We start from the raw sequence: 13525 nt of genomic DNA on the forward strand, positions 1-13525 counted from the left end.
CCCAATGAATGACCAATGAGGCCAACAAGGAGACTACCACCCGGCTGACCTCACCCAGAGCATAGGGTGCCTGTTCACTGCTGGGGCATTCAGAACACAGCCCCTACCTCCAGCACCACCACCAAGCCCCAACCTCTGTGCCCTTTACCGTGAGCAGAACCCTTTGGTTGGCAATATTCATTACAGTAACAAAATTAATATAGAAAGAACTCAGAGAGATATGTGTGGTGGAGGAAAGTGGAGAGAACTGAGCCAGGAGCTGGCTGGGTGATCTCTGGCAAACCACTTGTCGTTTCTGGGCCTCTAATTTACCTGCGAAATAGGCAGTCGGATTTAACTAGTATTTCCCAAATACTAGGTCTCTCCATGCTTGCACGATTTGTTCTGTATCTGCATGCCTCCTATATTATTACTTACGCAATATTTTTCTTTAAATTAACTCTCTTTTCTCCTATAAATTTGTGTATTTATAATAGAGACTTTAAATCACTTCATAAATGGTAAAATATTATCATGCACCATAAATAGAAGGTAACTGTAAAAATGAATATAATGAAAACAAAATGTTGTTGCCAGCTTTGTAACTAGATGCTGTTTTCTGCCAAGGCTCTGTGCCCAACACTTGTTCTCTCTTTGTTAAAAAGGAAAATTAGCAAATGTTTAGAGACATGTAAGAGGCATATTAATGCCACTTTGAGACTTTCCTCTTAGACAATGGCAGAAGGACTGAAAGAGATCTGAGAAGGAAATAAGCTCTTGATTATAGGATAATTTTAAAAGAACAATAGCCTAGATAATCTGGAAGGTCCTTTCTGGTTCTAGCAATAATGAGAGAATAGACCTCAGCAGAGGGCGATGGCAGACCCCAGGAGCTCAGGCCGAGTTCATTTCCAGCAAAGCTCTTCTCTGAGTCACGACAGCCTGTGTCATCAGAGAGGTATGCACAGGGAGGGGATACTGTTAAGAGATATCTTTGATGAGTCACTAATTAATTCATTCATTCAGCTATGGAAGGCCTGGTTGGGTGTTATGGGAAGAGCAAGGGACACAAAAGTAGATGCGAATTCAAATATGGAGTTGCCATTTACTAGCTGTTTTATCCTGAATTCATATGTGCACCTATTTCTCGTCTATATGATTGGGATTTAAAAGATCTATATCAAAGATGTTTTTGTGAAGATTAAGTGGAATTGTGTATTCTCTGGTTCTGAGCATTTGGTCTTGTGGGAAAGACTGAAATATAAATCAGAATACAGTTTGCTACAAATATTAAGAGAGGATGTTGCACAGTGTTTGGAGAACCCAGAGGAGGGAGCAGCTGACTGTGCCACCAAAGAGACGTCATTTTAGCTGACTTTGAAGGGAGGAACCTTTTTCGAGACAGAGCACACGGTAAATGAGATACTGGGCAGAACGAAAGCTTGAGCAGTGCGAAAAGGTGGGGCATGTGAGCTGAGCCCTGGGAGCAGAGGCAGAATGGTGTTGCTCAGGCATAGAGTTTATAGAGTGGCTAATGCAGGAGAGACCCGAGAGGTAGGGAGGGGCTGCTTGTGCGATGAGTTAAACATCACCTTACTTATGTCACTGTCTACCACCTTCCCCTGATTGCTTTTGTCATTGCTCGAGCATGAGTCAGGAGAAATTGTCACTGAGGGTCCCTGAGCAGGGATATTTCTACATTGTAGCAAGAAAGTATTTCTGGTCACAGCAGTACCTGAGTGAAAGCACAGAGAATTGCTACAGAGTTAAACAGTTGTTGAAAATTATTACTTTAATTCAATCAGCGCTAGCCCTCTCACCTTCCTCCCAGCAGGAAGAGAGGATGGGAAGAGAAGAGGCAGGCCGCTCAAGGTTCTTAAGCTGGTATCAAGCATAAAGAAAAATCTATACGTCTTACAAAGCTTTGGCAATGATTTTCCTGTACTCTCCACACTTCTACTGCAGGTGAAATTCTTGATTATTAGATGCATAATCCTCAGTGAACCTCAGTTGCCTCACATTTGGAATGGGAGCAATAATGCCTAACCTAATTCTACTAAAGGGCTGCCATGAATCTCAAAATTAAGAAATGCATGTGAAACTACTTCGAAAATGGAAAAGTATCATATGAACATGAAAAAAGTATTCCATAGCTGTAATTTTACTACACAAACAGTTTTGAATCTTCTGTTTTTCATTTAACTTTGTACCCTAAACACATTCCAAATTATTGGAAACTCATTTTACTGCTTTTTGCTAACTACTTTTTATCTTATACAGTGGGTATACCCTAAATTACTTAAGCACTCACTTATTATTGGAAATTGTTTTCAATTCTATGTTCTTAAGACTGATATAAAAATACCCACCTTTGTGCGTGCAGAGATTTTCCCCCTTCTTTTTAACATCTCAGATGATTTTCTTGGCACGGAAGAATTATTGTGGTAAAAAGGAATGAATAGTTTGCAGACTCTGGATATATATCAACAGATTGCTTTCCAAAAGGATTATGCTTGTTCGTATTCCCACTGGTAGTATGTGAATATCGGGGCTACATCCCTGGTGACTGAGGCTGTAAACCCCTGACGATAGGGACCATGACTTAATTACCCACCTTTGTACCTCCAGTGTCCAACACAGTGTGGAGAACATAATCATTTCCGCTGACAGAGAAATGATTAACTGGTGTCTACCTTATCAGGCATGTATGTTGGACTCACAGACTATTTAATTTTGAACTTCATAATGACATCAAAAAGTATATCTGTGAAAGAATGAACTCTGATTTTATGGAAACAAAATCAGTTAAAACCTATGCATAAAAAGACGTCCTAAAAGACGCTGCAACTGTGTTACACAATTCTGGCATTAGCTGCCAATCCCTTCTACTTGTAGAATTATTCAACCTCTGGTCTGACTTAGAGAGAAGCAAGCATCTTCCATAGGGTATACAACATAGAAAAGTTACCAAGAAAAAGAAGTGATCAGATAAACGATTGCTCAGCTAAGGCCTTTAAAAAATTTCAGCATTTCATTTCCATTTCTGGGCAGGCTTTCTGGCATCCAGAAGGGAGGGGCACTAGATCTCTCAAATCTGATTGCATCAATGGTCACTGACTCTGCCCGCAGAGAGGGAGTCAACTCCAGTAGGAAGGCAGTGCTTATTCTTTGTGACTTTGTACCCCCAGTTCAAAAACTCTGAGCATCCCCCAGTTCTCTTCCCATCTTCTCTGTCTGCAGAAAGGAAAGTGAAAGGGCACATGTTTAAGCAGGAATTATGCCTGGTGTTGTACCTGTGCCCCATGAGCCTCTTATCTCGTTTCATCCTTAGAAAAATCTAAAATGCAGACACTGTAATCTCCATGTCGAAAATGAGGAAACCAATAGCCTTCCCTCAGAGCCACCCAGCTGTTAGGTGACAGAGCCAGGATTCTAATGCCATTGCCCTGAGCTGCTGTCCCAAAGTCTCTCTGATGCTATGTGAGGAACATAATAAGAAAGACCACTCCCCCCTTCACCCCCCACCCCGAGTCACATCGCCTCTCACTGCCAACTGCAGCTCTTGATTTGCTGAATTCCCATCGTTACCTTCTTACTCATTCTGCCTTCCTCCGCCCTTTCCCCACAGCCCCAGTTGACAGGGACCTCATTCCATGCTTTAAGATCTGTCAGTTGCGTCTAGTGGGCCACGAAGTGAGCCATTCAACCTCGTGACTGAACTTCAGTTTCTTCCTGTAGCAGGAGATAGTGACATCACCCACCTCACTTTTCTGAACTATCTTCCTTCTCTCTTCCCTTCCCCCTCATTCACTCCTTTGTTGGCCTCAGTCTTTTGACAAGTCTTTGTCAAATGTCTGCTAAGTACACAATGTTGGGCTAGATTTTATTGTGCTGCACACTGAACTAGGAATCAAAGCCATGACTTTTAGACCCGGAGAACCCTTTCATACTTTTTGAATCTGGGGCAAGTTATTCACAATTATTTCTTCTTGTACCGAAGTGAAATTCACATAACACTATTGTTTTTTATACCTCCTTTGCTTCTTATCTCATACTGCTTAAAATTATTAGGGTTACACGTCTGCATGGATATGGCTACCCCTGCATCCCTAAAACTTGGCATGATGAATGACACATAAGTACTCAATGAATGCGAATTACATGAATGAATATGCTTTATTCTCCCAGTGACAGTTCCAGTTCCTGGACAGTCTGGGCAATGTCAGTATCAGAGCTGGAAGGGACCTTGATGAACTGCTGAGTCAATCTGCTCATGTGGCTGAGCAGGGACTCAAAGTTAGCGACGGAACTAGGTCTCCCTACAACCACAGTGTGCATCCCCTCCTTGTGCCTAGCAAGGTGGATGCAGTGGTTTCCACGATCTTCAACAGCCCATCCATATTGGTTTAGAAGATAGGACTTGGGTAAACCCAACACCAATGTGTGCTGTCCCTGGAGATTCACAGAGGGAGCCAAAGGTCTCATGGGCAGAGTTCTGCTCTTCCATGATCCAAAGCCCGGGGAAAGGCTGAGGCCCTCACTCTGGCTGCGGGACATAGGAAGCGCCTGAGAGGTGAGCGGGAGCAGCAGAGATGCCCTACTGAACAACTTGGCTCCTGGCTGCTCAGGGGGATCAGGCTGTCTTTGATTCCTGAAGATGAATCAACTGTGAAGCTGCTCCCAGTAACCCTGAAGTTAATGAGGTCTTTGAACTAAACAAAATTCATATCTGTAGTTGAGAACACAGAGAATTGCTCCCAGGCTGGCAGCACAGAGCTCCTCATTAGCCATTTCTCTGTAACCAGCAGGCTGGACACTGCATGTTGGCCGCACAGAGAGGTACAGAGAGTGGGCTGTGGTATGGCAGGATTTAGCATCCCAGTTGTTACTCATTTCCCAGCTTTGGTTCCCTTATCTGTAGAGTGAGGTTTGTTCTCTCTCCCTTATAGGTTGATTGCTTGATTGCAAAAATTAACATGTACAAAGCATGTGGCCTAGTGTCTTCCTCTGAGTAGGTGGCCTAAGAAGAAGGGAGAAGTGTGGACATAGGGGTAGGTGTCAGTTCAGAGAGGAGGATGGTCCTAGGGAGAGACAAAGGAGCGTCTACCCACCTGCCTGTGAGAATCTTGCTGGGGACCAGATCTTGAACAAGCATTGCTCAGTATGGGGCTTGGTTCCAGGTAATTACAGGTACTATAGTGAAGGAGAGTCAGAACTCTATAAAGCCCAGAGAGGAGAATGACTGATTTCAAGTCACACAGCCATTTAGAAGTAGATCAAGTTCTCCAGTCTGGGATTGGCTAACTGTGGTTTCTTTGCCTGCTCCAGTAAGGACCCAGTTATGTTCACATATGTAAGAGATCTCACAGCACCCCATCCCTCCCTCCTTGTATGATCCCATCCACCTTCCCCAAACTCCTTGGCTCGATCATTTGGTAACTAACAAACGTCTCTCATTTAGCCAGTCTTCCTGCTGTCCGCATCCCACTCCATGCTCTCCCCCATCTCAGAGGAAGAGCATTGGTTGACTAGTTGCCTAATTCGACTGTCCTCCCAGTAAGAGCCTCTGTCAGAGGTTTCTCCCATTTCTGTTTAAGTGTAGCAACCAGAAAAAAAGAAAGAAGCCGCAGCCACACTTGGCCCTGGAGGCAACACACATCTTTCTGAACATCAGCGACTACAAGCTAACACTCACCACATGCAGAGAAAGACAGCCCCGTAAGGAAAGCTCATCCCAGGCAGATGACAAATGGGAGCTGGCCATTTGTGTGACAGAGGTCCCCAGATCTCAGCCCTCGCTGACTCATCTGTACATGCACATCATTAGGACAATCCACAGAGGAGCCTTGCCCAGATGACTGTGGGATGACACATCTGGGCAGCATGTGTAGCAGCTCTGTTCATTCTGCAGCTTCTGCTCCTGTAGAGAAACCAATTCACCTCACAATCCCATGCACTAATGGAGTCCTGGGACATGATTCTCACATCCCAGGTTCTACCATCCGCACCAGAACAGAGGCATATGAATATGCACATGCCTGAAGCATGCACATTTAGCACATATGCACATATGAGCCAAGAGTATATGCTCACCAAAGAAGCACATCACTGCATAGCGTGCTCATGTGTGTGCACACACACATGATATACACATACGTGCATGCACACAGAACATACCCCACTCTAGTAAATGCCATACTGTGCACCTTGAGGGACTGCACACATGACCCACACACACGTACACTCCGTCTGCACAACACATATTTATAAGTACACACACCACCCACCAGACAGACACGCACGCCTGCCCTCACTCTTCTGCCTCCAAAACTCAGCTGGAGTTGGTGCTGGGCCATTAACCACCAAAGAAACATGCCTCCTCCCCACCTCATTTCCCAAACAGTAGACATGTAACGGGACAGACCGTCCCTAAATTAGGAACTGTATTGCACCAGAATCGACCTCTGTCGAGTTTATTCCTAGTCAGAGTCAGATCAGGGATCTTAAACTATTAACGTTGAAATGCAAATACCTCAACTCTCTTAGAGATAAATTGATGAAGTTGAAGTGGGAGATCTGCAAAGACAATTTAGAGATAAGGAAACTGAGGCCTGGAGAACTTAAATATCAAGGCCAAGCATCTACTTGGTGGGAAAGCCAGAATCAGAATTCTGGTCTCTTGGCCCCCAGTCTGGTCATCTTCTGCATGTGTCTACTCACTTGTCAAATTCAGCAAGCATTCTCTGAACATTCACTCTGGGCCAGACTTGGTGCTAGACCCTCAGAATACAAAGGTGGGTGAGTCCCACGCATGGAGATCTTACACAGGAAGTTCTTCTTACCCTCTCATCTCGATCTTCCTGCTGCTATTAAATCCATGTGGACCTTCGGCCCACCTCAGAAGAAACCCCAGAAGGCCACTACTGTCACTTATGAACTACCCCTTACTTGTTAGGATCCTGGTGACCATTAGAGATCATCCTTAGGAATCATCCCTTTTGCAGATGAGGACAGAGATTCTTTAAACACAATTTCTTTGTGAGCTTCCTTGGCCTTTTTGTCTTCAAGCCAAACAAAAACCAAGAAATGCACAGATGGCTGGTACATGAATCGTGTTCACTCCAAATCAGTTCCCTGCCTCAGACCATCTCCCCCAGGGGTTCCCTGCCCATGGTTGGGGCCCTTTCCCGCGAGGAATTTCCACACAGAGGTCCTCCGCCACCATCTCATCCTCACTCTGCCCTTTTCGGGGTGTGTCCTCCGGGCATGGTGTCTAACAAAGTCCCCATGCCCTGGGGTATAATCACATCCCTGCTTGATTGTTACCTGATCACCAGCGTGTCAACTACTTACATGTGTGGCAGAAGTTTTAAGCTGAGGGTCACAGAACCTCTCTAAAATTGCATACCACTCATTAGTATAGGTGAGAATGTGCATTTTTATGAGGAAAGACTCATAGCTTTTATTAAATTATAAATCTATCTACACTGAGGAAAAAAGGCTTAGGGTTTAAACTCTTTATCAATAAGATGGGAGGCTGCCTGGCAGTGTTTATGTTGGTACCATACTCTAGAGTTAGAAGGGGCCCCTGCAGAATGGCATCCCGTATTGGTGGCCTAGTCATTAGACCATCCTGCTCCTGAGCCTCTCCAAGTTCTCAGAACCTCACCTTAGAGCATGATAAAGACAACTGACTTTTAGAGTGAGCCCTTGTGTGTCCACTGAAGAGTAATGTGAATTTGAAAAAATTGTTTCTTCTCTTTGGAGGGACAGTATCCTTGTCAGAAGGCATCAGGTGTAGGGAAAGGAACATGGCTTTGTAATCAGATAGCCTCATGTTCAAGTGCTGACTCCCCAGTCATCCTGGGCAAGCCACTGAACCTTCTGTATTTTGTTCCTAGGCTGTAAAGTCAAACTTATTAATTGGACATTGGACTTATGTGTGGATTGCAATATATAAAGCACAGTAACTTTGCATAGTTGGCACTCAGACACCAGCTCATTTCTGCCATCCCTTCCCCAAAGAGAGGACCTATATTAGGGGGTCTGTAGCCTCTGTTCCCCAACAGGAAGGGGGCATAGGTTATTTTGAGGCCAGTGGAGAAGGTTAAGCTAACGTATGCCTGTCTCCTCCAGACCCTGTAAATCTCCTTCCCCACTCCAGCCTACACATGACCACAGTCCACAGTGGTCAATGATAGTGACACAAAGAAAACTATGCTATTGATTTCTATGGCTTCTTGTAGCTAGAAGATTTGAGAGGAGTGAACTGTTTTGGCAAAGAGCCTCATCGCTCTCCTAGAAGGAAGATAAATGCTCCATGTTTTCCTTATTAAAGAACAGCCACGCTGATGACAGAGAGAAGCCAGACTCCTCTCTCAGTTTGCATCGCTGGCCGACTGTCTAGCATCCTTCCTTTGTCTGTTGCTCAGAAGAAAAGCTGGGATGATTTGGTCCAAGTGACACAGGGCAGGCCTGAGTCACAGAGTGCAGGCTGGGGGCACAGGGAACCACACGAAATGAGCTTGGTATGCATCCCTATGCAGGGGCGGCTGGTTGTTGGGTTGGTCTCTCTCATCCAACCACTTGAGGTAGACACTCTAGCTTAGGTCATGGAAACGGCAGCAGGACTTCTCATTTGGGTAGTTCTTTTTAATTTCCCATAGTTACTCTGTAAACTGAACAGATCAGGTATTACTCCATTTGGGAGAGAAGCAAACTGAGGTCCCTAAAAGACTGATCATCCACTTAGAAAAGTGGTCCACAACCGAGGGATGTACTGCAGTGTCTAGAAACATTTTTGTCACAGCTGGGGGTGCTACTGACATCTAGTGGGTAGAGGCCAGGGGTGATGCTAAACATTTGACAAGGCATAGGACAGCCCCTACAACAAAGAAGCGTCCAGTCCAAACAGTCAATAGTGCTGAGGTCGAGAACCCTGATTTAGACCTTTAGGCACATCCTCAGCCTGAATCTTCTGGAATAAGCAGGAGCAAGAATTAGTGAGAAAGGCCTTTCATCTTTTGCTGCTCTTTTTTTGAAAACTGGGCACCGAATTTGACAAGAGCTTCCTTCTCTTGTCAGCTGGCTCGCTCCCTGCCGCTGCCAGTTAGTAAAGCTGACACCCCTGTGGCTTCTCCTCCCAGCTTTGCATCGACATCATCATCTCTGACATGTCAGCCTGTCTTCTTGGGCAGTGACAGGAGGATGCAGGAGGGAGTTCTCCTTCTCCAAGGGTCCTCTCCTTTGGGGAGGACCACTCCTAAGAGAGTCTTCTCCTTGGGAACTGAGGACCACAGTGATTGCTCATCCCTTCCCATGGGAGGTGGTTCCTGTGACCGCCCTCAATTTTTCAAACTGGAAGAGAAGTTTGAAATAATTCTGCTCCCTCCACCCCTTTTGAGATTTCTGCCTTTTAGAGATGAGGAAAATGAAGTCCAAGGTCACTTGGTAGCAACAAAACTAAAACCATGTTTCTTAACTTCTCCACCAGGGATCTTTCCATGGCATCCTCTGCTCACTGTTCTCCAAACCCCTGGTTCTGGGTGTAGTTTTTCCAACCCTGCCCACAGGTAAATGAGCTGAAATGGCCATGTCCAAGTCATTTTGCTGGGATTGGATATCTGGGCTAAGGTAATGGCACCAAGGTGCTACATGCAATGAGTGCCAGGAAATAATGTGATCGGATGATCCAAACAGGAGACTCAGACTCATCTGGCAACTCTGGATGCCTGAGACTCAATACAGAGTATCTGCGACTTTTGATAGATTCCACCCTGTCATAAGAATTAACAACAATTTTACCTGCAGGAAATATGACACTATTAGATGTGCGTTCTCCAATTATAACCCAAAGGAAACAAGCCCTCGAACAGCAAAAAAGATAAAACCCAACAACAGATTGTTAAAATAAGTAGATCAACTGTTTACAAGTTCTGTCCTTAATATCTGTTTGCTGTTGTTCACTCCCTTTGTCATTGACTGGTATGCTCTAGCAGACAAGTGGTAATTGCTGCCAGAGGCTCAAGGGAATTTATGTGAGGAGAACTAAACATGGAGAAAAATGGTATCCATTAGCCATATTTCTGCATGTTGGGGAAATTAGTGGAAATGGGGGACAAAGGAACAAGATCCTGTGGTCCTGGTCATAGCATTTCAATCTTTATTTTATTGTATTATTTTTTTCAACCGATGCACAGAAGTTCTCACGAACATACAGTTTAACGGGACGAAATGGCGACAACAAGGTACATTTGCCTGCATATGTTGCTTCCATGCTCTATGCCACTCCTCCCAACCTCAAAACTGATTCCAGAACCTCGATGTGCCCTAATGCCTGCTTATAGGGAGCACGCGAGGGAAATATTAGTGGAGGAATGCTAGGCACAGTGAGACTACAAAATGCAATAAGGCAAGAAACAGCATACCTTTTACATATCAGAATTCAAAACATACCTCATGTCCCTACTGCCTCCCCTGACTTTGTAATTGCTCAGGACTGCAATAACACCCACTGATTTCTTTGCCTCCACTTTGCCTCAATCCAATCCAAGCTGCAGCAAAAGTGACCTTCCTAAAATGCAAATCACATCAGCTCCCTCCTTTGAATAAAATCCTCTTGGCTCTTTATTGCCTTTGAGATAGAATCCAAATTCTTTTTCTTGGCATGAAAAGTTTTTCTCTATCTGAGTCCTACTTAATTCTCCAGACTCAGAGATTACTACTGGCTTTTCCCAGTTTCTGATACGGTCTCACAGAATGGCTGACATTCCCCTTCATCTGGTTGACTCTAAATCAACCCTTCATACATAGCTGAGGTCACCTCCCTGGGAAGGACTTCCATGGCTCTTGTCCCTCCCTGAATCTGAGAGACAGACAAATAGCTTTATTTTTAAGAAAACAGACTTTGGTGTCAGACAGACCTGGGCTTGGATTCTTCTGGTGTGGTCATTTACTGACCATGTGACCCTGAGCAAGTTACAGGGCATCTCTGATTCCTTAATGTCCTCAACTGCAAAGTGGAAATGATAATGATTTGTGCCTCCTAGGGCCTTTGTGAGGGTCTATGGAGACTGTGCAGTAGAGGGCTAGCTCTTAGGCAGTGTCCCCTTAGGTGAACAGCGGGTCACTCTCAGGTGCTCCCCTTCTGCTTCCGGATCTCGGTTCTTACCCTTGAGCTCAGGGTCTGGCTCAGAGTCCCGGCCCAAGTTTGTGAATGAGTACGTTAATGAATGAGCACATGTACTCACTGCTATAGAACACTGAGGGATCCAGGTTCTACTTCTGTCTTTAACACAAAGTAGTTATAAAAATTAGGCCAATTTTCAGGAACACGAGTGCAGAAATAGTCCAAGAATCAGACAGTGGGCAGAGATGTGTTACTTTGGCAAATGAGTTAGCATCTCCCAGAGCCTCAGTTTCCTTAGCTACGGAATCAGAACAAATGCCTATTTGTCCTGAGGATGAGATGGATAATGTGTACAGAATGTGCCTCACAAATATTACTTTTCTCCCCCTCTCCTTCCTGTGTTTTTCTGTTTTGCTTGGCATAGCCTCTGAGCTGTGCCTCATAACACCCCCAGCCCTGGACTAGAGCCTTCCAGGAGTCTCTGCGTTCCCTCACCATACCACCCAGCTGCTGCTTGGAGTGCCTTGGGGAGAGCGAATTGGGAATTACTGTGTACCTGAACTGCTGACGCTGTTATTTCTGCTCTTTTATAAAAGTATGAGGCAGTCAGCTCTGCAGACTGCCATATAAATACCTAGATAAAAAGATTACTGAGAGATCCCTGAAAGCATTAGAGCTTCTAAAGCATGGCCCTCTTTGAGGCAGGGAGGGATCGGTACCTCCGTGCCTGGCATCTGTTGTTTTCAGGTTATGACACCCTCATTCACATGGGAACAGGAGCTGATGTGACCATCTCTCCCAGGTAATGGTTTACTGAAAGGGCAGCAGAGGAAGAAGAGGTCCATGACCCAAGAGCCGAGAATGTAGGAAGAAAAATAGGGGAGACCCTTACCCCACTGCCAGGTAACCTCGTTGCTTGCCCCTAAGTTGGCACCTTTATTATCAAGGATAGAATGTAAACACCGCTGCTTCTGGAGGCTCGTCTTGCTTCTAGCAATAACCGTTTCTTGTCCTAAGGGCTTCTACACCGTTACCTCATCTAATGCCCAGTCTAATGGATTTTCTGGCAAAGGCAGCAGTGACTTCCGCTTTACTTTAGCAACTGCACCTCAGGCAGTGTTGACCACCCTCTTCTTGGAAAGGCAGAGCATGTGCTGGGAGGAGCTCAGGATGTGCATTCCTCTGGCTATGAGGCCCCAGGCAAGTCTCTACACCTCCTTTCTGTCCAGCAGGACAAATGTGCACGCCTCATGCACCTCCCTGAGTGAGCCCTTCTGTCCCCCGAGTACATGCATTTGCATCTCTTTCTGCCTGGAATGCTTCCAGCACTTTCCACCCCCATCACTTTGATTAACAAAGGCTTACTCCTTTTTCCTTGAAACTTCCCAGATTCCCCCTCCACTGGGCTCCCACCCCCTGTGCTTTCTTCTACACTAACGGGAATCACAGGGCGTTGTCCTTTCCTGTTTGCTCATCTGCCTCACCCTCTAGGCCATCCTCAAGAGCAGAGACAATCTCATTCTTCTCTCTGTCCTCAGCACACAGGGACTCTTAAGAAATTCCGGTTGATGAATTACAATGCAGGGGAAGCAGGCCATGTCCAATTTACTATTGCAAACCAAGGGCACAACAGTGCCCTCGATGCTGTCTAGAGTAGAGAGGAAGGGTGAGTATACCCAGAGAGTAAGCCCAGTCCCAATTCTGTGGTTTAGGTCTGCCTAGTTACGGGCAGGAAGAGAGGCTGGAGACCTGCAGCCGAAGATTCCAGGAACAGATCAGAGATCAAGTGTTAGGCGAAGGATGGGGAAGCATTGATGACGTGGTCTGTTCACAAGCCCCATTGACCTGGGATTTTGAGACAGAATCCAAACTCTTTTCCATGGCATGAAAAGTTTGTTGCAGAGAGCTGGATGCAGAGCGGGGCCAGACAGAAGAGGCAGGTGCCTCTCCACTTGGCAGATGAGAAAACTGAGGTTCAGGGAGAGCAAGTGGGTTTTTCCCAGAACTCGTGGCTATAGTAGAGCCTGAAGCTAATCGAACCCTTCTTCTACGATGCTCCTCTTTCTAACCAGCCAGGTGCCTCCCGGGGTCACCATCTCCAGGGGAGGATGTGAGGAAGTCATCAGAGCTGGTTCCAAATCCCCTAGGACTAGGTGTCTGGGCTTCAATGTGCTGATGTGCTTAGTGGAGTTGGGGACTCCTCCCTGCAGCCTGGAAAGCATTATGAGCTGGAGGGAGCCAAGACATAATTGTCTGGAATGGGAGGAGATGACGTGGGTAAGTTTGAAAAATTGTACTTTCCTGGTCATCTTGCCTCTGTCTTTAAGAGTCAGGTCTCTGAAAAGAAACTGTGGATCCTAAAAGTTACCACCAGGAATTCCAGCTGCTCACGGGTGTAGGCAGTGAAAGAAATAGACA

Source organism: Pteropus medius, unplaced genomic scaffold, assembly GCF_902729225.1.
Source record: "Pteropus medius unplaced genomic scaffold, Ma_sr-lr_union100, whole genome shotgun sequence".
NCBI classification, from domain to species: Eukaryota; Metazoa; Chordata; class Mammalia; order Chiroptera; family Pteropodidae; genus Pteropus; species Pteropus medius.